The 22177-nt window shown below is 48.2% G+C and overlaps 1 protein-coding gene across 8 annotated transcripts in view; it reads right to left on the bottom strand.

Moving 5' to 3' along the window:
* RALGPS1 (Ral GEF with PH domain and SH3 binding motif 1) overlaps window positions 1-20447 on the bottom strand; it is a 284151-nt gene extending 263704 nt beyond the window's left edge. For 5 of the 8 annotated variants that reach the window (XM_079926919.1, XM_079926916.1, XM_079926918.1 and 2 more), the window contains exons 1-3: window positions 20232-20447; window positions 10243-10435; window positions 809-887 (exon numbers count right to left, since the gene is read on the bottom strand). The gene's annotated coding sequence lies outside the window, so the exon portion shown is untranslated. The remainder of the gene's footprint in view (window positions 1-808; window positions 888-10242; window positions 10436-20231) is intronic. The other 3 variants (XM_079926914.1, XM_079926913.1, XM_079926915.1) reach the window with 3 other exon arrangements.
* Window positions 20448-22177: the final 1730 nt, after the last annotated feature.

The following is a 22177-nucleotide window of genomic DNA, read 5'->3' as shown; positions in this document are numbered from 1 at the left end:
TGTCAGGACAGTTTAAAAGGAGGAGAGCTCCAGTGAGTTGGGGAGTGCAGAAAAGCATTCTTGGAAGAGGTGCCGGATGGGGTGGGCAGAATCTCAGGGAACAAGAATTGGGGGTGTGGGGGGGGAGGGGAGAGGGAGGCAGGGGGTTGACAAGTAGATTATAGAGTCTCTTGAAGACGATGATCAAGTCTTATTCCTTGAATCTTATAAGATTCCTTGTATCTTCATATTCCTTCACCCATCCTCCCAGGGCCAAGCGTAACTCACACAATGAGCCGGTCCTCTCTGATGAAGGGTCTGAAGCAAGGACAGCCAAAAGTGAGGAGGGGAGCTGAACTGAGAGAGGGGAGGGGCTTGTGGGGAGGTATAAGGACCTGACTGAGCTTGAGAGAAAGGAGGTTGCCCAAGTCACCCCAACTGCTAGGAGGCCGATACAGAATGTTTGTCTTCTGAGCAACAGGAGCAAAAGGATGACAGCAAAACAGGGTGGCAACAAGTGGTCTTGCACGAGGAGGAGGCAGAGAAAGAAAGGAAAAAACCCTTGATACAAGAACCAGTGGTGAAAACCCCAGAGCTTAATTCATCTGGCGAGAAGAAGCCCCTAAAACACCCTGTGCGTGTGGCTCACTGAGGATGCCTGATGTCCCGAAAGCCCCTGTGCCCTCCTCGACCCTGCAGACTTGCTGACAGCAGGTTCCTCTGACTGCAACAGGACCCGGCTCACCCGTACCAGCTGCACCTCTGGGTGCCACAGCCTGGCTCTCTGCTCAAGAGGGCACAGGTCACTAGGGTCAGTGAACCCACTTACCAGGAACACATGTTGGGCTTCATAATCCCAGGCCAATAGGATAAACCATCCCAGCACGTCTCTTTCCAAACAGTAGCCGCTGTAAAAAGTAGGGGGGATAATTCCATTTACACGATGTTCCAGACGGTAAGACTTGTTTCTCAAGGCTCAGCAAGGTCAAACCAACTATAGTGCTAGAAGATCTGATTTGAATCTGTTCTTTGAAATGTCAAAAACCTTCCCCATAGATCAATATGTGATATCATTAGCCTATCAGGTAGCAGAGCCTGTCCTAAAATCACCGGAATTAACTTCAACTTCTTCGGTCACTATTCTCCTTTCCCACCATGCTCTGGATACATGCTGTGGTAAGCATGGGAGGGTCCGCCTGGGGACCCCTGCCTCAGAGTGCATGCCAGGGAGGCAATGCCCAGCCCGCCCAGCACGGGGGCAGCCTCTCAGCCGCCCACTGGCACAGACAAGCATCCTGCACCCGGCGCCTGCAGAGGGCCCAGGGGCTGGTTTGTTTTCCTTCCTCCAAAGCGCCCCCCTCCCTCCGCCCCCCACCGCCAGGTGGGCGGCTTCATGACCTCCTTCACTGCGGAAAGTTGCCTTCGGCTCCTTCGGGTCCTTCCTTTAACCTAAATGTTTCCGCGTCTTCTCCTGACCCCCCACTCCCACCTCTGAGGAAGAGGCGTCCACCAGAGACCCAGGGCCGGCACCCCCCTCGCACCTCAGTCTCCTCCACTCTCTCGGCCTGAGAACGTCCGCAGTTCTCCCAGTCTTCCAAAGAGCTTCGGCCCTTGAACTCCAGGCTGCTTCCTCCCCACCACCCACGGCAACACCCCTCCCGACTTCGGGTCAGCAGGACCGCCTAACGGCTGAGGCTCAGGCTAGTGGCCGAGCTCTCGGTAGCCTCCAACACGGCTCACCAGTCCCTCTTTCTGGAAACTCATCAGCAGCCTCAAACAATGACCTCGTGCTTCTCCTCCTCCTGTCTCCTCAGCCTCTCTGGCCACCTCTGCTGGCTCCTTTCTTCTGCTCACCCACTCCCAGAGCTGCCTCGCAGCCCCTCCCCACAGGAACCCAAGGCGCTAAAAGGCCAGGCCCTGCCTCCCTCTCCACCCTCCCCTGGCACACACTTCGCACTCCAGCAGCAAGAAACGAACCCAAACACAGGCCGCCGACCGAACCGACTGAGGCCCTCACTCGCCACCTGCTTCCCGCAGCCAGGCCCGGCTTGGGCTGCCCCCTTTTGTTGCGACCTTGAGTCACAGTTCATCAAACTTTCAGATCCTTCACTCCCAACAGCTGAAAAAACATTAAGCAAGCACCTCTAACATACATATGTTTATTCGTAAATTAAATATATGTTCTAAAGTACCGACACGTTCTATACGTTACGAAACAAATGCAAACAATTGAAGAGATAAAGATGAAATATGTTAAATTATTTTATTCTATAATACAAAAAACTTTCCTTCTCATTATTAATAATAATTTCAGTGAAAGCAATGTGACTGCTATGCTTCCTTTGACAGAGTTTTAAATAAACTTTACATGGAAGTACAGCATAAGTGCAGAAGAATGCATACAATAATACAGTACCAGCGCACAGGTCAAAGGATTCCCGCAAAGTGAACATACCCGTGTAACAGCACCCAGATGGAGGGACATCATGAGCCCCCCACCACCCACCGCACCTCCTTCGATCTTTACCTGCCTCCCAAGGGTGGTCACCACTCTGCTTTCTAACAGCAGAGATTACTTCTGTCCGTTTAAACTTTATACGAATGGAGCCATACAGTACACAACCTTTTGTGCCTGAATGAACATTATGTCTGTGAAATTCATCCCGATTTTTCGTTTTTCATGGTTGTTCACGAACTCATACTGATCAGTTTCCCACTGTGGGAGTTGACCCTGCATCTGTCCACTCTGCTGCTGATGGACACTGGCATTGTTTCCAGTCTGGGCTATCACAGGTGGTGCTGCTATAACACTCTTGAGCGATGCCATTTGGTAACACATTTGCATGCCTTCCTGTTGGGTTGATGCCCAAGAGCAGAACTGCTGGGTCCTAAGGTGAGTACGTGTTCAGTTTGGGTAGATGATGCCAAACAGTTTTCCCAAGTGGCTGAACCAATTCACACTCCTCCCAGCAGGGTATGAGCATTCTGGCTGCTCGGCACCTTGGCCAGCACTTGATACAGTATATATATATATTTTTCATTTTAGCCATGCTGGTCAGTAAGATATCACAAAGTATTACGATCACTTTTAAAGGAGATTGAAATCAGTGTTTCTTTCAAGCTCACAAAACTAAGGTGAATCAGAGCAGGAACCCAGGTCTTCTGACTCCGAATAGCATACTGCGTCTACTTGCAATGAAATACTATTTCCAACATAAACACCCCAACAAGAGGCTAACGCACTGATAAAAAGAACGTGCTTATGGACTATGCCAATCCCAACACCTGACTCATGACAGGAAAGAAAGAATAAAAGGGTGTATCAACCCAACTTTGAAACAGACATATATATAAGAAGTCTGGAGATCTTTCCATCCCTCACATTTGTACAGTTCTTTAGAGTACAGACTGTGTTCATATGCATGATCTCTGGTTTCAGCAGGAATTTTATTCCTGCTTTTTCTGTTAATTAAGGTTTAATGTTATATCTTCTTTTAATAATCAATTCATTTGTATTCTATTTTATAATCATAATCACAATTATTTAGAAATAACTTTATATTTGAATGGTTCCACTCTGACTGCCAATCCTTTCCTACTCTGACTTGTCCATTCATGGGCTTTCATTTTGACTCATCTCTCCGTTACTGGAGCATGGCTTCCAGTGATTTTCCCCCCCAGGAATGGTGCGTGGGTGTGGCAAAAGCTACACTCAACATGTGTCCTTGTAAGACTGAAATGAATTTCTGTTGCCATCAAATGTGAAATAAAACTTGGCTGAGTATGAAATTCTTGGGTCACAACCCTTCCCTCAAAACTCGATGAGGACTGCTCCACTGCCTCTGGCACCTGTGCTGCAGACAAGCCTGAGCCTAGCTTAGTTTTTTTTTCTTGGATTTAAAGGTTCCTTCTACCAGAATGCTAATGGTATCCTCTCACTATCCTTGAAATTAAAACAAAAACAAAAAACAAAAAAACTTCACCTGGATATGTGAAGTGTTAGATAATTTTGTTACTTTTGCCTGGTTCATGATGAGCCCTTATAATTTACGGATTCAGGTCCTTCTTCGGTTCGGGAAAATTGAGGATTTGCTCTGGTCTCCAGTCTGGTCCATCATCCACGTCTGCGGTCTCCTCTGTTGCTTTCCCGTCCCTTGTGAAATTGGCAGTTTGTCCTCCTCCTGACCTCTTGAATTTCTGCAGTGCCACTAATTTCAGTGCTGGCATGTGTGATTTATTGCCCCACGTTCTTTAAGTCCACAAGCTCCTGCTTCACCTCAGTCTGTTGACTCATCATTTCGTCTTTCATAGCACCTATAACTTCTCTTAGAGGACAAAGAAGATGATGTTTGAAATGTACTTCAGTTTACTGAGTAAAAGTTTGGAAACTTCTTTCCCAAAGCCTGATCTTCTCTATTTTTTGCACCCTTGTTTATTTCCCTTTATACTGCTGGATCTTTTCAGTGGGTCCTCTCTAGTTTAATTTGTCTATTCGTTCATTCTTGAATGAGGACAGATGAGACCTGGCCTGACATTTATCCAAAAATAGTGCAGATGGGCTCCCCTTGGTCCCCTCTCCATTCACCCTGGTGGATTCAAAGCTAAGGTCCAACACCATCTCCATCACTCATCAACGGTGACCACTCTTTAGTTAACGTCTTCACTTCTTTTGCCTATTTCCTCCTGTATAAAACTAGAAAGTCGAGCTAATCTTCAAATGTCTTTTAGCTCCACATTTTTGTAATACTTTTATACATCACCTAGGTTTAAAATTTCATTAGTTTGGAACCAATTGTCAAGGATTTTGCTAAATATACGTATAAACAAAAAAGACCCTATTTCTTAAGAAAGACTCGCTGTACTCAATTTTTAATTAAGAAAACCACAAATATTAAGCTCAAGAAACAGACTTCATTTGATTATACATAAGAAAAAAGAGAATTATAAATAATTTACAAGAGCTAGCAGAGTACATGCCCCAGGGATGTGCTGGGTATGAAATGTGTACAAGAGGCAAAAGCTAAACACAAGGAACTGAGAGTAGCCTTTCTCTCCCATTCCGCCTCCCCACTGCACCTTCAGTCTTGTCTAAACACGGCACACCAGGTGGAAAGACTGCCAGCTGCCTGAGCCATGGCTGGGCCTGCCTTTCCGCAGCCCACAGCCATTCTACAGGGTAGCGTTGACTGAGAGCTTCCCATTGCACACGCGTCTCCATGCATCGTCCCATTTGATCCTGACAACACCTGTTGGGAGACTCAGTCCTCCGCGGTCTCTGGCACTCCAACCTGTCTTGTGGGAACTGCCAAGAATGCAAGGTCCTGATCACCCTTTACCTAGGCCATTTCACAGGGTTGTGTTGCAGAGAGCAACCTTGAGAGATGCGACAATGTCTCCCTCAGGGACAAAGGGCGGCCTTGCTCACTGCCTGCCATAAAGCAGCAGGTTCCCCAGGCTTGTGTCTCTCAGGTGTGACACAAGGCAAAGCATCCATCTGGACCCACAGTGTCACCTCCATGGGACTTGGGGGAAGGGGAACTGACACACACTGATGCTTATGCTGGTAATAAAGTCCTTTGTCTGACTCAGGAGTTATACATACCAAAAGATACCAAGTAGACAAGAAAGTTCTCCCTCCTAATTCCCCCTACTACCTGATTCAGTAACCTGTCTCTCCTAGATCTTACTGCAGAATTCAATATACATCTTCCCACCTTTAACTCCATTTTTTTGTCCTTTACCTCAAACTCACCTAGAATCCACTGCAGTAGTGGTTAAGCTTATCAATTCTTTTCAGCATTGAAATCCAAATGCCCCAACATAACAATTATTCCTTCCCGTGCTTCTGTGTAACTCCTGATATCTCATGAATTTAGCTCCTGGGTAAGTTACCAATGAACTGACTTCTTTTCCATTCATCTGTTTTCCTGCTTTTACCCAGGCGCCATGTGGGATTAATAAATTATTGCCTTATAGTAAGTTTTGGAGGCTCAACCATTTATAGGCTCCACATCTGTTAAATTGGGCCAGTAATGGTGAGGCTGGTCCCCAATATCCATCCTCCTCTTCTTCTTCAGTAACAGAACTTCTGGTTTTTAGATGGACATATGGTTTCCCTGAATACAGGTTACATTTCCCAGCTTCCCTTACTGCCATGTGTGGCCATAAGACCAAGAGAAGGCCGATGGGATGCAAGAAGTGTCATGTGCAATTGCTGTAAAGTGGCCCTCAAAGTCTGCAACGTAGATGCAAAAGCCAGAGTTCCAGCAGCCATTTCAGGCCATAAAGTGACCTTGGTCTTAGAAGCCATCCCCAAGATCACCTCACGATGGAACAAGACAGAAGGAACCTGGGTCTCTGACCATGTAGGCTCAATACTCTGAGCTGATTACCCTCCTGACTTCTCACACATAAGACAGAAACTTCAATCTTATTTATGTCTTCATTATTTTGAGTTCTCTGTCATTCATACCCTAACCTACAGAAATGGCTCCCTCATAAAGAGAATGCTAGAAGGTTACATGAGAGTATGTATCACAACAGATATCCATTTTTATATTCCCCCAACAAAGGGGCAAGTGCTGTTTTTACACAGAGCAGGCAACTCAAACATTCGCTGAAACAAACAGAATCTGGAAGAATGAGGCCATTTCACTGCCTTAAAATTTTTTTTACCAATTTATTTTTCCAGATGAAGATCGCTATTTTATCAAGTTTTATAAAATGTATCATTGGAATTGCATTAAATCTTTACCAATATTTGGAGATATAGTATTGTCACTATTACTATGTTTAGACTTCCCTGGAAAGAGCCAGAAATTGATTGATTGACTCATTGATTTTCATCCTAACTATTCAAAACATTTAATATGAGGCTACTCTGTAATAAGCCTATTCATAAAAATGAGACTTTGTGGAGTTGGCGAACAGACCTTAGGTAAATAAGCTCTCGTGCCCCAGTGCCCACCAAACACTGAGGGAGGTGAAAGAGGTGGTGACAATCTCTACCATCACTAAAGACTAAGGCTAATGTGCTACTTTGTCCTCATCACCTCCAGCTGTTGATCCAGAATCTTCTTGCCTCGCTTCTTCACAGCCAATAACACTCCCCTGACCAAGGTTCCTGGGCCTGGGGCTTTTTCATCTTCCATCATGTAAACTTTCCTGTGATGCTCCACTGTCATCCTTATCCTCTCAGTGCTCCTGCCCGTAGGTGAGGGTCACAGAGCTGACCCTGTTATTGCTGAAGTTCTTTATTTCACACACTTGCTATATGGGTGGGGTTTAGTCCAGTGGAGATATCTGCAGAGGTCCTCAGCTGATGATGGTACCATCATCATCACTATTACTACTGTCATTTACTGAAGCAATACTCTGTGACAGATACTTTGGTAAGCACCTTACCCATAGGAATATACCACTTGGTCCTTACAATAATTCTCTAAGATGGGTATTGTTATCACTGGGTATTGTTTCAAGTGAGAAAACTGAGGCCCAAAGAAGTTAGATAACTTATCCAAGGACACACAGTCGATAAGAGTATCCTCCCTGGCTATGGCAGCAAGCCCTTGGGCAAAGGCGGGATTTGAACCCAGCTCAGTCTGACCCCCTATTCTCAACCATTTCTTTATGTTCCATCCCACAGAGCTGAACATGTTATGTTCTGTAAGGTACATGCCCTCCCATCTGTCCATCTATTCCCTTCTCTTCGACTAAGCATTGGGGTTTCTCAACTAAACAAACATTAATCCCTTTTCTTCTTCCTTTCCTGAGAAACAAACGGCTTTATACCAGGATGGTTGGCCCTGGTATTAAGGACAGCTACTTCCCTCCAGGTATGCCTGATCCTGTCTCACTACTCTTCAGCTGTGGCTTTCAGCACCAGGGTCAGTGGTAAGCGGGTCTCTGCCTCCGTCCTACACTCCTAGGTCTTTGGGTTCAGGGTGATACTTACAATAGACATGTTGGATCATAGATCAGTCTCCCACTGGCTCTCTCAGATTAAAGGCTCTTCCCCAGGTTCTGTCAGCTGATCTGAGGCATTCTGTCCTACCAGGGGGATGGAACTCCACTTTGGCAACTTGGGACCCTCCCTCCACCAGCCGTCTGAGTAGATCTCAGGTACTCTTATAACTCTAAGACCTTACTTGTAAGTTCTGGAAATTCTACAGCAGGCTCTTCCCTGTTATCCAAGCTCAGGACACATGGAGGACCAAGGATGCACTCCCAAGTCACAGGGCTCCCACACCACATTGGTCCAGGCCCAGTGGTTTCTCACCTTCAGAACTTCCTCCCACATGTCTGGTAGCTGCCTTTCCTGGGATCTAGACACATCCCCTTCCCACAGAGGTTGCAGACCCACCCTGAACCCCAGAATGCCAGATGGGGCCCCAACTTTCCTGCTTCAGGAGCCAGAGATTTCAGTCCGAAGGGCCAGCAAAAGAAGGCAGGGGTGGATTTCTCAAGAAGGTTCTGAGAGAGGCTGAAGGGTTTAATGGATGCAGAGCCTCCTCTGCAGAGTCTTTCACACACGGAAGCAAAGGTCATTAAAACGACCTCTCTCATGTGGGAATGGCTCCGCTGTTAGGGAAAATAAGGGGATCAGGGGTGGCACCAGAGCACTCAGCTTCCAGGGGACAGGGACAGAGGCCTGCGGGAAGAGAGCTGGAGGGGATCCCACCCCACCAATTCCCATAGCATCACCTTCTTAGGTCGCTCCTTCCTCACTGACCACCCCTCTGCTCCTTCCCCAACTCTCCCACTGTGCCCCGCCCCACATGCTGGCTCCCCCAGCAGTCCAGCCAGGACCCTCTGCTCCCTACACATACCCTTACTGAGTAACTCCCACCTCCCCAAGGGCCAAGGCTCTCTCTCCAGACCAGTGGGGCATCAGAACCACCTGTGAAAACCCTTCGACACACAGATGACCAGCCTCTCTCCCACAAACACCACGGAGGATTCTGCTCTGGCTCAGACCTCTCTCTGAGCTCCAGGCTAGCAGGCCAGCTGCCGGGTGCTGTCCCACAGGTGTCCCAAACTCAAAATGGCCAAAACCAAACTCACAACTTCCCCTCCCAACTCAACACTCCTCTCACGTTCCTTATCCTGTGACTGTCCAGCACTTCACATCACTAAGTGAGAAACCCTGGCACTGCCCACCCTCCCTCCCATCCGCTAAATCTCAAAGGAGACAGGCCTCTACCTTGGTTTCTCTCAAACCCACCTTCTCCTCTCCATCCCTATGGCTCCCTCACCCATCTCCCAAATGCCAGTCTCCTCCCATACCACCCATCCTCCACACCAGGAGTATAACTGAAGGGGTCTCTCTCCTCCTATAACTCTGGAACAAATCTCCACCGGCCACAGAATAACATCCGAACTCCTAAGCACTGCTAGCGAGTCCCTCTGAGGACTGACCCCAAACCACCTTTCTGACCTGTTTCCTGCAACTCCACACAGCTCACCACACCTTAGCCACAGCATGGTCTCTCCTGCTTCTGGACCCCTGTTATCTGTTTCCTCTGCCTGTGTTCCCCTGCACCTGGGACACAGAACTTCTATTTTTGAGATCCTGTGAGTCTGACTTGGTGCCATGAGCTTCCATTTCCACTACTTACCAGCCCCAACACAGCACCATCCTCATTTATTTACTCCCATCTGTCGGCTGGTGGGCTCCTGAGGGCAAGGACTGCAGTGTCAGGCCCAGTTACATGCTCAGTAAGTGTTTACTTCATGAGTGAAACCACTAATGAGATCAAGGTGTTCTTCCACCCCCTCAAGAAGCAAAGGAAGCAACCAATCTTTAAAGCAATAAAAATAAGGCCAACTGCTATCTGGGAAACCATGGCAGGTAATGTTTCAGTAACAGATGCTTTTGGTGATAGATGGGAGTTCTGAAAAAGAAGAGTCAGCAACGACAGACTCTGTCAGGCGTCTCCAGCACAGGTCAAGAAAGCAATGCCCTGACCACTGGGCCGTGAGCACTGCAGAGTCCCCTCACGCTCAGGGCTCTGACCACCCCGGCTGTGTGACTTCGTGAATTCATCACACCCTTGCCCCAACTGGGATCACGACACATGCAGTCGCCACCTCTTCACCTTGCTAGCTCCAACTCCTCTTTCCTCTGGGAAGCTGTCTCTGATCTCCCAACTGCTTTATGGCCTCTGAGCACCTTGTACTCTTCTTTTACAGCCATTGTCAGTGCTGTAATTAATCTTTCGTACACTTATTTGTTATGGTTTTTGTACTTATTTTTATACTTACTTAACTTCACTACTAGACTGTGAGCCAAAAGACAGCAAGGACCAGACTTGTCTTTTTCCTCTACTGCAGCCCCACACTCGGCACAGTGCTAGCACTCAGCAGGCCCTGAACAAGGACTGGATGGATGCGAGGGTGGGTGGGTAGATGGATGGATGGACGGCAGATGGACAGATGGACTGGCAGGCAGGCAGGTCTGGAAGACAGGGAAGAACAAGGAATAAGGCTGCCTTTCGTGACTGGTACAATAGTTTAATAACATCGAGCTCTCTTTACTCTGATGCAACCCTCGGAAAGCAACCTCAGATCTTAAAACTGGGGCTTTCAGGGCTTCCCTGGTGGCGCAGTGGTTGAGAGTCCGCCTGCCGATGTAGGGGACACGGGTTTGTGCCTTGGTCCGGAAAGATCCCACATGCCGCGGAGCGGCTGGGCCCGGAGCCATGGCCGCTGAGCCTGCGCGTCCGGAGCCTGTGCTCCGCAACGGAGAGGCCACAACAGTGAGAGGCCTGTGTACCGCCAAAAAAAAAAAAAAAAAAAAAAAAAAAACTGGGGCTTTCCCACTAACGAAGGATGCACACACACTGGGGATATTCCTATTTACTTGGAAAGCAGGTGTCAGAGCAAAGTGACACACTTGGCATTCTGGCTTCATACCCAGTGATCCTCCTATAATACCAGGCTGCTCTCTCTGTTCCACAAGTATACTGGCTATATGGATAAAAATAGGTTCCAATAATCTCTCAGCCCCCTAACATCATGATGAAGCCCCCTAAGATCAACACGCATATTGCTAGCAGACCACAAGAGGCACTGCCTTTTCTCAGCCAGCCACCATCACCAAATACTGGTGCTGGGCACCAAGTCAGGTGTTAGCTCCTCTTCCCCACAGTCACACTATAGATTCAACAGGGGACGCTGAAGCTGAGGTTTTCATCAGAGAGAAATGCTTCTTCATGGACATGGTCTATGAGCAACGTTACATGACCTGCAGGCAGCTACTGAGAAACTGCAACATACAAATGGATGGGTTTTACAGGTGGAGAATCAGTACGCCTGAGTATGAAACCCTGGCAAAGTCCCCATCCTCATGTGGAGAGTAAGAAGAGTGGACTCAACGATCTCTAACCTTCAGATCAGACTGACACTACAACTGATGAGCACAACGGCCACAGCAATGCTCACTGCAAAAGAGCCCCGTGGCAGGTATACCCAGAGACAAATTAGAGAAATAGGCTAACTGAAGCAACGAGCACCTTTTGAAAACAACAAAGTAACGCTACATATCAATCAGCAAGTAACTTCTAATCCTATCAAAAAGCTTCCCAGAAAGAACAAATTCTAATCTTAGTTATCAACTAATCAGCACATACATCAATCCCGTACCTTCGCTATTTATAAGAAAGATCAGGGTTTCCTGGTCCCTAGAATGAAAGCAGACCTTAAACCCATCACCCCAAACTGAACTCAACTCCTCAAATTCAATTATCAGTAACATTAAAACAACTAAAGCCAAGACAAACTATTACAAGTACCGTTTGTCCATGAATCCCTGTTTCCCTATCTCACCTGTGATTCTTCCAATGTGTGTCAGAAACCACACCTCAAGGCAGCCCGGGCTGTGAGAAAAGACACCTGAGGAGCCCTCTGCGTCTCCCATAGCTCCATCTTGGGCAATTCCTCCACCCTCTCTGAGCTTCCATTTTCTCCTCTGCACACCAAAGCCCACCCCACCTACCCTGCAGAATCATTATGAGGCTAAAGACACAGGTGTCAGAGACTTTGTAAAGTGTTGAAATATTTTATAATGAAGGGACCTCAGATCCAACAACCTTCTCATTTTATAGATTCAAATCAGTCACTGGGCACTCACCCTTTATTTCATTTGTCCATTTAACAAGCATTTATATACTACTTGCTACGTGCCAGATGCTACGGCAGGCACTGAGGACAGGACTGTGAGCAAAGCCACAGTCCATGGTGGGACGGGACTGCACACCCTGCACTGGGGAGCTGGACGTAAGACAACAGTTACACCAGTTACACCGAAGAGCATGTCGTGACACCCGCGGGCCATGGAAACGATTTGGGTTTTTTCTAAGAGAAACCAGAAGCTACTGAAGGGATTTAAGCAGAGGGAACAACACACTCAGATCGTTCTGGCTGCCGAGTACTAGCCCTGGGCTAGGCCCTGAATACGGTGGGAAGAAGAAATGCAGACTTTGGCTCTGCAAAGTCTGGTGGGGGAGTCACAGGAAGCTGAAGCTGCTACACGCCAGAGCAGGGCGTTGTGGGAGCCCCGTGGGAACACTCCTAAATGCCAGCGGCCTGAAAGTGCTGGAGATATGGTACCTAGAGAGAAAAAACAAAAAAAAACACAGCTACAGGGAGGGCACAAAATAAGAAATATCTTAAAATAGTGAAAGTCACTAATTCCACATAACAGACTTTATTGCCACAAAAAGAGACACAGCAAATTCTCCTGAATTTATTAACTTGTTTTCCATAAATATTTAATTACTCAGAAATGTATCAAAAACACAGATTCCCCCTGACCTACTTATCAAGCTTATACAAGGATGGGTGAGAATTACTGTATCCAATAAATACGAATTTAATTACATTACTCTTTCTTTTGTCTCTAATAAGATGATTTCAAAGAAACCATTGACTGTTGAGGCCAAACATTTACACTTTCTTCTGATTACTCAAGTTAACTGTCTTAATCTTAAAATAAAATCTGATAATAAAAATATTTAAATCCTAAAGAGGGAAAGTATAATGTTGCATAAGTTTATATTAAAGTCCCATTATTTGGACTTGAGGATATGGGGAGCGGGAAGGGTAAGCTGTGACAAAGCGAGAGAGAGGCATGGACATATATACACTATATATGTGCTATGCGGCTGCTTCCCACTAGCTATCTACCTACACTATATACACTACCAGGTAGTGTATATAGTGTAGGTAGATAGCTAGTGGGAAGCAGCCGCATAGCACATATATACATATATACATACACTACCAGGTAGTGTATATAGTGTATATAGTGTAGGTAGATAGCTAGTGGGAAGCAGCCGCATAGCACAGGAGATCAGCTCGGTGCTTTGTGACCGCCTGGAGGGGTGGGATAGGGAGGGTGGGAGGGAGGGAGATGCAAGACGGAAGAGATATGGGAACATATGTATATGTATAACTGATTCACTTTGTTATAAAGCAGAAACTACCATACCATTGTAAAGCAATCATACTCCAATAAAGATGTAAAAAAAAATAAATACAAAGAAATAAACAATAAAGTCCCATTATTTACATGGAATCACAGAACAGTGAAACAGAAAGTACTTGGGAAACCAGCCTTCAGTTCCTGGACAGGTCTGAGACAAGGCCCACGCTTGGGGTGACTCCACCCTCCCCCTCACCAGCACCTACTGCTTTTGTGGGCGTCAAGGCTTGCGTGCACAGTCTCAGTGCAGGCTGAGTACTGCCTGCCACCCTGGGTGCTCCCACCAGCCCTCACCACCAAGTACCTCTGAGCTTTAACACATCCCTTATGCAATAACTCACATAACTTCCATAGGCAATAAGTTAACATCCCCTGCAAAAAAACAAGCATCCTGACAGCCCTCTAACAATGGGTTAAGAGAAGATTATTCTAGCTCACGCCGACTGGACGCTCATGAAGTGCAAGCACTATGCTAAGCCCTGTTCCTCGTCATCTCCTTGAAGTCCTGTAAGAACCAGATGGAGGTAAGTACCATCACACTTCCTGTATTGATGAGGAAAAGAGGAATGGTCACCTGCCCAAAGTCAAAGGGCTTGTGAGTAGGGTCAGGACACAAACCCACATAGGCCTGACTCCAGAGTCTGCTGTAAGTGCTGCCCTGTCCACCTCTTTGATGCTCAGGAGATAAATCTCCTTCGAAGAACACAAGGGATTTGAAAGCTCTGCAGAAAAACCAGGGAAGAATGTGCCTCTCCACGTCTTCATGGTCTCTGCTCTCCTCAGTAAGTGCAGGTGAGACAAGCCTGACTCATGCCTCCCTTTGGGGAAAAGCCATGGAACTGATCAGTGCAGGGGGTCAAAGAGAAGATGCTCGCGATGGTGCTGGGCTGGAACCACCTGTGAGAAGAGCTCATGCAAAAACGGGGGAGGAAACACCTGTGGGCCTGTAGGGAAAGTCCCAAGGACTCCTTGAGCACTCTGTGACTTCAGAGCTGGTTTCTCAGATACCTTGGCCATCACCTTCACCACCAACTGGCACCGTCTACACTAGAACCTGGAGAAAACAGCCAAACAGGTGCTTCCTGGTGCTGCCCCAGCACCAAGGATAAATAAAAAGACAGTGAGCACTCTGTAAGCACCAGCTTCCCGTCAGCACCACGCTAAGCAGCCCACAGCATTATTCCACTGAATCTTCAATGACAGCCCCCAGTAAGGTAACCCTGCCATCCCCATTTTACAAATCAGTTAACTGAGACTAAGAGTGGGGAAGACACTGGCCCAAGGTCACAGAGGTTGTGTGGAGGAGCCAGAATTGGAACCCAGATCTGGCTGCAGAGTGTGAATCTGCTTGGCCACTTCACTCGGGGTCCTCTGTCACCGCCAATCCCCTCCTGGTCACATTCTGTTTGCACGTGACTCCTCCACCAACCATCCGCTCCCCAAGGGCAGGATGGAGATCCTTCATCTCCATATGCCCAGCACTCAGCAGAGGGCTTGGCCCAAAGCAGGAGCGCAGCAAGGCTGGTGGATGGATGCCCACAGGAAGGAAGTGGCCCCAGGACGCCCCTCACAGAAGCCAACCCAACCAACTCTCCCCATCCCTGATCAGAATCTACAGACCATCTACTCAGCTCCCTGAGGCCTGCTCCTCCGCAAGTCCACCTCAAGGGAAGGGTCAGCAGCCACACTTCTGGGGAAGGGGGAGGTGGGCTTCAGCAAGTATGAGCAGTTCATTTTCAGACTTGTCCTTCTTTCTGTTTCCCCATCTTGTCCTGGAGCAAATAATTCTTCCCTCTCCCACCCCTAAGACTTTGTAGGACAAGTATCACCACTCAGAGCCAAAGCCTACCACTAGTATATGGCACATGTGTGTCTCAGTCAGCACTCAAATACTTGGGGAATGAAGCAATAGAGTCCAGAGTCTGGGATTCACCAGAGACCTATCAATAAGAGTCTGCCAACATTCGGTAGCATGACCTGTCTGAGCAGAGGTCCATCACAATGTCCACCAAGAGCCTACCCTGGAGACTCAGAAGCAAAGAAAGCAGGAAACTTTCCCTGTGCAGGGACGAGACAGGTATAGAATAATGCATGCAATAGTGAGGCACATGAACCGATCAAGGTACACACACAATGAAAGCCAAGGGAGCACAGACAGGAGTGGTCACTTGTAGAGGAACTGAGTAGATTTCACAGAGAAGGGAAAAGTTGAACTGAGAAGCCATTCCCAAACCACCAAGGGAAAGTCATTGTTTCCTGCCTCCCTGAGCCCCATACTGCTCACCTCCCCACCGCTGAGCCCTGTTCTGTCATCAGTGACTTGTGTGCCTGTCTCTCTGCACAGTATGTGAGCACCTTGAGGGCAAGGACTTTGGGCATTCTCCATGGCTCACCCTCAGCTGTCCAGTAAATATCTGCTAACAAAGAATAAGAGTCTAGTTTAGATTATTAATAACACAGCAGCTACCCCTTCTTGAGCATCTACTATGATCTATTACTGCAAGTATTTTGCATACATGATCTCATTTCTTCTACACAAAAACCCCAAAAGGCAGATCCTATCATCACCATCCATTTTACAGATAAGGAAACTGAAACGCAGAAAGATTAGGTAAATTGCCCCAAGTCATACAGCCAGTAAGTGACAGAGCCGGACTTTGAATCATGGGCTGAATGAAAAATCAGTTTTCAATTACTAGTGAACAAATCCCTTTTCCTTTCTCTTTCTGTGTCTGCCTTGCATCCAGATACATGGATTGCCCTTTAGTTTATTGTTCACTGGAACCAAAGCCATTTCTTTTCTAGAGAAAAACAAGGGCTATCTCTTGTTAGTCTTCTAAACAATGACTGCTAACCATTACTGAGTAAACATCATGGTGGGGTGGGGGAGCATGGAGACACAAAATTGTGCTTAAGATATCAGTCAAAAACATCTATTAAGGAGGAATTGTATGTACCAACTGGAACATTTTCCAATGTTGGAACAATTTCCAAATAGATCAAGTAAATAAATAAAGGAGCAAGAGTACGTATAGGATGCTATTCTTTGTATAAGAGAAAAAATATATAACAAAACAAGAAAATGGTAACAGTGGTTGCCACTAGGGAGAGGACTGGGAACTGGCAGCTTGAGGCAAGAAAGACACTTTACAATTTGTCCCCCTTGAACTACTTGTCCTTTTTAAAAAAAATCCATGTGTGATTTTTTTAATTCTTAAAAAAAATAAGACAAAAACACCATTTAAAGAAACTCCTTATTGCCAGGCCTTTTCCAAATGCTCACATACATATGACTGCAACCATGAAAAAAACTTGTATGTTTATGAAAAACTGGGTGAACTTAATGTGTGGTGAAATAGGACTGTAAAACAACTTTTGTCTTTCATGTTGAGGTTCGTTAATTTCACTATAAAGTTGTTGCAACATTTTTTTCTGCAATAAATAAAATGCACTTTGAAGGTGCAGATACGGCATACATATAAGCAGCAGAGATAATCTGCCACACCTTCTTCTGAAAGTCCTTCATCTGTCCCTTCGACAAGTATTTAATGAGCACCTACTATGTGCCAGGCAAAGTGCTCAACAGGTTTTTTGGGTTTTTTTTTAAGATGTTGGGGGTAGGAGTTTTTATGAATTAATGTATTTATTTTTGCTGTGTTGGGTCTTCGTTTCTGTGCGAGGGCTTTCTCTAGTTGTGGCACGCGGGGGCCACTCTTCACCGCGGTGCGCGGGCCTCTCACTATCACGGGCCTCTCTTGTTATGGAGCACAGGCTCCAGACGCGCAGGCTCAGTAGTTGTGGCTCATGGGCCTAGTTGCTCCGCGGCATGTGGGATCCTCCCAGACCAGGGCTCGAACCCGTGTTCCCTGCATTAGCAGGCAGATTCTCAACCACTGCGCCACCAGGGAAGCCCTCAACAGGTATTTTTAAAAGAAGAGCTAAACAACAGGTCACTAGCTTCCTCCCTCCTGCCTTTCGGGAAAACATGCCAATCAGAAGGCCAGAGCTAGGATCACTCTTGATGTTCACGTATTCTAACACCATCCTCACTCAGCTAAGAAAACTGAGGCCTGGACAGGGGAAGGGCTCTGATCAAGGTTACATAAGAAGCGAAGGCCTCAAAATTACTTGTCCTGGGCTTCCCTGGTGGCTCAGTGGTTGACAGTCCGCCTGCCGATGCGGGGGACACGGGTTCGTGCCCCGGTCCGGGAAGATCCCACATGCCGCGGAGCGGCTGGGCCCGTGAGCCATGGCCGCTGGGCCTGCGCATCCGGAGCCTGTGCTCCACAACGGGAGAGGCCACAGCGGTGAGAGGCCCGCGTACCTCAAAAAAAAAAAAAAAAAAAAATTACTTGTCCTGCTCTCCTCACATGCGACATGCTGTTTTGTTGTGTTGAAAGATGGGCAGTCAGGGAGGGGCAGAAACATACCCTAACACTGACAGCCTAATATATCAGGTGCTTTCACAGATCTTGTCAAATTTATTCTTCATAACAACCTCTCAAGGTGGACATGATTATCCTTGTTTTACAAATAAGGAGATGAAAGCTCTGAGAAGCTAAGAAACTGGTGTATAAGGCTTCAAACACGTATCTCTCTGACTTCCAAGCCAGAGCTCTGACCCTCCATGCTGAAAAGGAAAATCAGGTAGACTGGAGCCATATCACAGAGAGCCCTGGAGGCAAGATTTTCCATTAACGAAGTTTCTCTCTCAACCCTGGATGCTGTCACTCCAACACCACCAATCTCAAAGCCAGTCCCCTCATTACCCAACACGTGTTGTAGCTCTTGTTGCCACCAAGTTTGGGCTTTCCTTTTAACCCACAGAGCATGATGGTTATCCAGAGCGCAGCAATCTCTGAGAGACATTTACATCGTTTCTGCTGGGACAGAATGGGATAATTCACACGTGCTGCTTTTAGAGCCTTTGGGTGCCTGCCGCACAAGCACGGACCCCAGTAAGGACCCATCCCTTAGATGCCATCCCCATGATGCCACTGGGTCACCGCCACACCAGGTGGTAGTGAGAGAGGCCAGCACCATGGAAGTTGGTCCCCCAAAGTCCCACAGCATCTGAAGTGAAGAAAAATGCAGGCCAGTACAGGAGAAGCCTCCTCCTGCCTTCTCTTCTGTCCCTGCAACACAGGCAGCAGGAATTGGTCACACTGCTAGTGAGCAGAGGCACTGCGCAATGAAAGGTCACACGTATGGGTGTGGGACACCCTTCCAAACAGGAGGGAGCCCCATCACCTCGCTTTCTTCTCTCTGCCCGGTAGAAACCTAACAAAGTTCTGGCATTCCCCTATTGTGGGTGTCTTCCTTCAGGCATGTGGTAAAGTCAGTGTCATACTTGGGTGGGGAGGGGAAATTCCATAAGGCTCGAGTCTAAGCCTTATGCTCCAGTTCAGAGTCCTCACTGGGGTTGGGGTCTAAAGGTCAGCAAACAATGAAACGTTCCTGTGCTTCCATCTGCCATTCTCCCCGCCACAGCTCCCTCAGAGGCCTCACAGGGAGCAGCAGTCACCATCTCACCACAAACCTCATCCCAACCTCAAGCAGGAAAATGGTCTACCGATTAGAAATCCCCTCCTCTTTCGACCCTCAGTCTCCAAACACAATCTGCCCATCGGCACAGAGGCAGCAGACTCACAACTTTACCCGACGATGTACCCAGTAGGCACTGTTCCATCCCATCCTCGCAAGGCCCCTGAGAGGCACACAAGGCAGGAACCAGGATGCTCACTTCGCAGAGGAAGAAACAAAGCTCAGAGAGGTGAAAGACTCTCCAGGTAACACAGAGGTAAAAGCTTCTGAACCCTCACTCCTGTTCTGCCCCCTCACCAGGCTGCCATTTCAGTCTTTTGGAGACGACCACTGTTAAGATTTGCAGCAACATCTGGTACCAGGAGCCAGCAAGCCAGAACCTTTCAAGCTTCACACTAACTACTCTGCCAGCACACACATTTCTCAACAGCTGATGGGATGAAAGCCAACAGCCCCACCAATCTAGGAGACAGGAAAAGCCCCCGAGACTGAAAAACGGGGCGCCCCACTTAAGGGCACGGCGTGGCATGGGGGAAGCCGCCGGCCTAGTAACCAGGGCAGCTAAGACCCAAGTCCGACCCAGGAGACGCACAGGCAGGCCTAGCCGCCCCTTCCGGCCCAGCCGCAACCTCGAATCCTCCAGAATCCTCAGAGAGCCCAAAGCTCCTGCTTCCACTCAAACTCCCTGGACAGTGGGGAGGGCGGCTTTCCCTTTTCCCGCGACCACTCACCCTTTGCCCGCTTCTTACCCCGCTTCCGGACCTGCAACCACTCGGGGCCCCGCCCCCCACCGCTGCAGGTCTCCCTAGCCCCGCCCCTTGCACCTGTGGTTTCCTCAGGTCCGGTCTCTCCACCCGCTTTGGCCTCACCTCGCTGCCCCCTCCCCCGGTAAACCTGTGGTCCCACCCGGCCCCGCCCCCCGCACCTGCAGCCCCCCCGGCCCCTCCCAACTGCCTCCTCCAGCCCCGCCCCCCGCACCGGCGGCCTTTCCCCACCTCCACCCCCACACTCGCTGTACTCCATACCAAAACCCCCATTCCCACCACACACTTAAAGCCCCCGGCCCGGTCCCCGTGCCCGAGACCGCCGGACACAATCCCTACACCCCCCCCTGCCCCGAGGCCCTACCCGGCCCAGCGGCCCCTCGGGGTCCCGCCCCACACACCTGCAGCTCCCTCCGGCCCGGCCCTCAGGGCCCCGCCCCGCCCCGCCAGCCGCTCCTCACCGCCCGCTCTCGCCGCCGCCGCCGCAGTCCCGGCCGGTCACCTTGACGCGGGCCGCAATGGCTGCCGTCGCCTCCTCATGGCCCTGGGAGCGGCCCAGGCGGCAGCGGCGCCTTCGCTCGGAGGCCAGGGCCGGGCCAAGCCGGGCCAGGGCCGGGCGCAGCTGGAGCGCGGGCCGACGAAGGAGCGGAGCCGGCGCCCAGCCGCAGTAGGAACCGTCCTCTCCTGGGTCTGAGCGGCGGGCCGCTCAGCCAATCGGCGCGCGGCGCCAGACCAGTCTCCCCAACCAGCTCGTCGCAGAGGCAGAGACACGCAAATCGACCGGCTGGGCGCGCCAGTGCGCAGCCGCTGCAGCCCAGATCCTCCCTGGCCTCGCTCGGCCTGCGCTGCAGCCCTCAGATGTCGTCTGCGCCTTCGAGGATGCTCAACTGCCCGCACACCCTCCTCAGCGCCCCGCCACGCCCATCCCCTTCCTAGAAATAGCAGCGCATCTTATTCCCCATACATCCTTCCAGTTCTCATACAATTTACCCTTGAAACCTCTACCTAGGAGTTATTGTTTTCAACAAAAAATTGTTTTGTGAGAAACATCACCTTAATGCCCATTCTTTACAACTCGGAGGTAGGCACAGAACACAGAACGTCAGAACCAGAAGAAACCTTCGAGAGCCTCGGGTCCGTTTATTTTACAGCTGGGCAAAATTAAGCCCCTCGAGGTGAAGGGACTTGCCCAAGACCACACAAGTGCAAAGCTGAGAAATGAGGTTGTCTGTTGTCTGTCTGCTCTCAGATTCTTTACTCTGCCACGCACGATGAGGTGAGCAGAAGGGTTAAGTCATTTGATCAAAGTCGCAGAGGTAAGTTGTAAAGACAGTTGAAGCCAGTTCTGTGAAGCCCTGTAAGTCGGAACCACAGAAAATCTCTGCTCGGCCTCCCACAGAAAGGAGGCCCTATGTCCTGCGTTACTCTGAATGATTCTTGGACACACAGACAAGTAGAACGTCATTTTGACAATTTTCAAATTCATTTTGCAGTAACATCAGCGTATGGAAAGATTTGGTTACTGTCTTCCCAAAGCTTATGGAAGAAAAAGAGAGAAACGAAAAGAAATAGTCAGTGGAAATTAAACCATTTCTAAGTCTTCAGGAATCTCTGAGGGAAATTTCTGCCATGTTGCATTAAGAAAGAATAATCATCAAAGAAGATACTTAGCTATTTTACTTAAAGAGAACAAGAGACAATGTAATGCAATGGTTCATTCTGCTCAGAGCCTCTGGATTCAAAAATGCACAGGGTGGGTGTTGAGTGCAAACTCTGGGGACTTTTGACTGCCTGAATCCAAACTCTGCTTCTGCCACCAGCAAGCTGTGTGTAAGTAAGCAAGTTACTTAACATCTCTGTGCCTCAGTTTCTTTATTGAAAAATAAATATGCTGAAAATAGCACCCTCTTCAGAAAGGCTGCTGGAAGCTTTCAATGAGGTGACACATGGAAGAAGGCCTAGTACCTAACAGGAGCTCAATAAACATTAGCTATTGTTATTTCTACATGTGTGACTTAGGGCAAGCATGGAAGTTCAGCACAGTGCATGTAATATATGCTTGCTAAATGACATCTCTTATTTTTAATATGCTCATGCATAGCTTCTAAGTTTTCTTCAATGAACATAGATTCTTTTGTAATATATCAAAAAGTTATTGTAAACCCAATTTTAAAATGAGAAAAGGATCTGAATAGTTATCCAAAGAAGATCTACAAATGCCAATAAGCACATGGAAAGATGCTCAATGTCATTAGCCATCAAATGCAAATCAAAACCACAATAAGATACCTATTCACACCCATTAGGATGGCCATAGCAAATAAGATGGACAATAACAAGGGTTGGTGAGGAGATGGAGAAATTGGAACCCTCAAACACTGCTAGTGGGAGTGTAAAATGGTGCCAC

The sequence above is a fragment of the Stenella coeruleoalba genome (genome assembly GCF_951394435.1).
Source record: "Stenella coeruleoalba genome assembly, chromosome: 7".
Taxonomy (NCBI): Eukaryota; Metazoa; Chordata; class Mammalia; order Artiodactyla; family Delphinidae; genus Stenella; species Stenella coeruleoalba.
This window is presented reverse-complemented; position numbering and strand designations above follow the sequence as displayed.